This window comes from Heliangelus exortis, chromosome 4 (assembly GCF_036169615.1).
Source record: "Heliangelus exortis chromosome 4, bHelExo1.hap1, whole genome shotgun sequence".
NCBI lineage: Eukaryota > Metazoa > Chordata > Aves > Apodiformes > Trochilidae > Heliangelus > Heliangelus exortis.
Window position 1 is genome coordinate 41,361,735 of NC_092425.1, and position 3,959 is coordinate 41,365,693.

Below are 3,959 nucleotides of genomic sequence, written 5' to 3' on the forward strand. Positions count from 1 at the left end.
GAGCCTGCACAGGGCTGACAGAACAGACAGGGTTGGGAACACCCCTAGGGATCCACAACAACAGCAGCAGGGCAGCAGCAAAGCCCCTCTCCCCTGGGAGGAGGAGACGGAGCCCTGATCCAGCCAGTGGAGTCCCTCAAGGATCCAGCCATATCCCTGACTTTACAACAGCAGAAAAGCATCAGGCAGGAGTCCCAGCTCTCCTCTCCCTGATGGTTGTTAGTGGTTACCCTTGCTGGTCTTAACCAGTCACCAGTAAGCACTCAACCCTCCCAGACCTCCTCTCCTAGAGGCAGGAGCTGCCAGAAGCCCCCGAGGCAGTAAGACACAAAGGAATTTGGGGCCCTGGTACATTAGCAGCGACCCGAAAGCAGCAATAAAGCTGGAACTAATGAGATGTCAGTGCCATGGCTGCTTCTAATCATCTGCAAACACAGCCCCTCCTCAGCAGCAGGTACCAGGAGCTTGGCTCTCCCCCGTGGCCCAAACACTGCCTGCCTGTGCTCATGAGAAGTGACAGCCCTCGCTGGCCAAAGCCACGTGCAGGGTTTTTACACCACTTGTCAGGGCTCCCTTGCCTCTCTCTCCTCTGCTCTTCTAAAAGCTTTGAATGATCATGATGAATTATAGATTAGCTCTGGTACACGCCCGCCTTATGTCAGCTTTCTCATTCAACCATACAAAATCCTGCTGCTTCCCATCCCCTTCCAGAATGATCATCGTTAAGGGAGGAGGAGGTGGAATAACTCTTCAGTCAGAGCAACTTCTAGGAGAGAAACCAGCAGGGCTCCATGTTTAGAGATGTGACACCCCTGGGCAAAACAACAGTGCTTGTATTTTGGGGGTGAGGAGGAGCAGATGATATAAGAGCTCTGGTTGACATCTAGAGACACAAGGATGCCCTAACAAGCTCCTCCTCGTGGGTGACTGCAGCCCCTGATCTCAGTGGGCAGGCATGCTGACATTCCTACCAGATGACCCAGAAAAAAAATGCCTTTTCTGAAGCAAATCCTAGACCAGAAACACCTGGCTAGAGAGGAAGAGCTACCAGCAATGTGATCCCACCAGCCCCCTCCTCCTCCAGTTTCATCAGGGTGGAATGGGCACACTTCCCTCCCAGCAGGATGAACCAGTGGATATGGAGGGGGAAACCAAGGACTAAATTCTCTTTGTCAAGGACAGCCCAAATCTTCTTGTTTTCCTGGTTAACAGCAGCCACTTCCAGGGAAGGAGAAGGAAAATGGAGGCATGGCCCACAGGACAGAGCATGATGCTTCTCAGCAGCCCCTTCATTCCATCAGACTGTGGGAGGAAGGATTTGGCCAAAGAAAGCAAGCTGAGGGCACGATGGTTTTGGCCACTGGGAGAACCATCTTGCCACACACAGAATAGATGAGAACACCCTGGGGGAAGATGAAGTGGGTTTAAGTTTTATCTCTTATGCTGAACTGCAGCAAAAAGCCTGATTTGGACATCAGAAGAGCCTAAAGTGGACTGGAGTGGTACAAAAATGCTTTCAGCAAACAGACTCCTGCTAATACTGTTGAGACATTTTCAAGTTGCACAGGTGGATTTTTAAAGAGGTCCTGGAAAAAAAACCCGTGTGGACCCCTGGGAGTTTCTTTGATAGAGAAACAAAACCCAGCACCTGAAACCCAGGAGAAAGAGAGGAGCTCATGATTATCTTCTGAACTTGCTTTCTTGATGACTGCTCCTCTATATGCCATGTCACTCCTAACTGGCCAATGTGAGCTTCCCTTCAGCTCCTTTTGAGACTGTACCCCAAAAAGCTGTAAAACTTCCTATGCCCTCTCTGCCAGTACAGCAGAGGCTTCCTTCAGTGAGGAAAAGCACCTAATCCAGTCTTTCCCAACTGGACACCAACCAGACCATTTTGTTGCAATGAACACTGAACCCTGACAATGCCACACAGAGCTGGTAGTGCATCTTCCTTCCTGCTCTCCTAATTTTTGACCTGACATATTTTGAATCTTTGAAAGGAGCTGGAGGCATTTTCTGTAGACTCCCTGTTATCTCAGTTGCTTGAGCAGAGAAACAGAACTGTTGGCCTGCCTCACAGTCTGCTTTGCAAGCTCTGCTTCACAGAGAAAGGGTAATGCTGTGGAAGACAACTGGGAACTTACCCCATAAAAATCCCCAAAGGCATGAAAGGCAACTCAGAGATCACCAAGAGCTCTGCTTTCATCTGAGCACCACCACTTAAAAAAAAAAAAGAAATATCACTGCTCAAAAATGCAGTGGAGAGGAATGGAGAGGAACCTTTTTTTTTTTTTTTTTTGGAGTGAAGATGACAGAAGAGAGGTGAACAGTTTTGTAAGTGCTTTAAAGAAGAGATGTACTGGAATATTAAAAAGCTCCAAAAGGAATTGCTTCTGCTGACCTGGAAGATATAGGAAAGAAAACCTGTTTCAAAACCAGCTGGAACAGCATGCCTTTATATATATACATATATATATTAGAAGCATGAACAAAAATAAAAATATATAAAATAACAGAAGAAACCTCCTACTGGCTTTTAGCAACTCTTTCAACAGGGCTGTTATGTGCAGTGCTGGAAGCATTGTCTGTATCTCAAAAGAGCAGTTGTTAAACTGAGGAAGATAAATGCTACACTTACACAAGTCTTTTTCTTCCCCAAGGAGATGTAACTTGTTTGGTGGGACAGCCACAAAGCCTTATTCTTCATCTGTTCACATGCCCAGATCCATAGAACCACAGAATATCAGGGGTTGGGAGGAGACTCCAGAACCTCTCTGGGCAGCCTGGGCCAGGGCTCCCTCCCCCCCACAGGAGAGAAGTTTCTCCTCATGTTGAGGTGGAAATTCCTATATTCCAGTTTAAACCCATTATTTCTTGTCCTGTTACTGGGCACCACTAGAAAGAGATTGGCCTCATGCTCTTGACACCCACCCCTCAGATACTGACAGACATTTGCCCCTCAGCTCAGGAAGGAGATTGAGGTGCTGGAGCAGGTCCAGAGAAGAGCAAGGAGGCTGGGAAGGGATCCAGCACAAGTCCTGTGAGGAAGGGCTGAGGGAGCTGGGGGTGTTGAGGCTGGAGAAGAGGAGGCTCAGGGGAGACCTCATCACTCTCTCCAACTCCCTGAAAGGAGGTTGGAGCCAGGGGGGGTTGGGCTCTTTTCCCAGGCAACTCTCAGCAAGACAAGAGGGCACAAGAGGTCTCAAGTTGTGCCAGGGGAGGTTTAGGTTGGACATGAGAAAGAATTTCTTTACAGAGAGGGTGATCAGGCATTGGAATGGGCTGCCCAGGGAAGGGGTGGATTCTCCATCCCTGGAGATATTTCCAAAGAGCCTGGATGTGGCACTGAGTGCCATGGGCTGGGAACTGCAGCGGGAGTGGATCAAGGGTTGGACTTGATGAGCTCTGAGGTCCCTTCCAACCCAGCCAATTCTAGGATTCTAGGATTCAGAAGATCCCTCTCAGCCTTCTTTTCTCAAGGTTAAACAGCCCCAGGTCTCTCAGTCTTTCATCACAGGAGAGATGTTCCAGTCCCTTCATCATCCTCATAACTGATCCAATGGCCTCTGCCTCAGCCCCCCAGCAGCTCATGTGCCTGCTGCAGCAATCTGCACTCACCTGGTTTATCTGTGAGCCTAACCCTAGACGAGCAAAGAAACAGCTCCTTCTCCTGAAAACAATATTAGCATTGACTGACTTGGGCTCAGTACAGTAAAAAATAAAAGTTATCCAGAGAACATAATTTGGACACATTCCAGGTTAAGACTGTGCTGCACAAGAACATCAGGCATCTACAGGGAGCTTCCATTTAAGGTGGTTCCTCCCTCCTCCCCAACCAGTAATGAGAAGATGATGATGGTGTTAGCCCAGAACAATAAAATCATTGAGAAGATAAAAATATAGCACAGATTCTGTTCCTTCCTTGAAAAAGAAAACACAACAAGCACAAAACACATTGA

The 3,959-nt window shown here is 48.1% G+C and overlaps 1 protein-coding gene across 1 annotated transcript in view; it reads left to right on the plus strand.

The window, feature by feature from the left end:
- Positions 1-3,959, plus strand: part of TADA2B (transcriptional adaptor 2B) — a 67,508-nt gene that overhangs the window by 36,651 nt on the left and 26,898 nt on the right. The window lies entirely within an intron of this gene.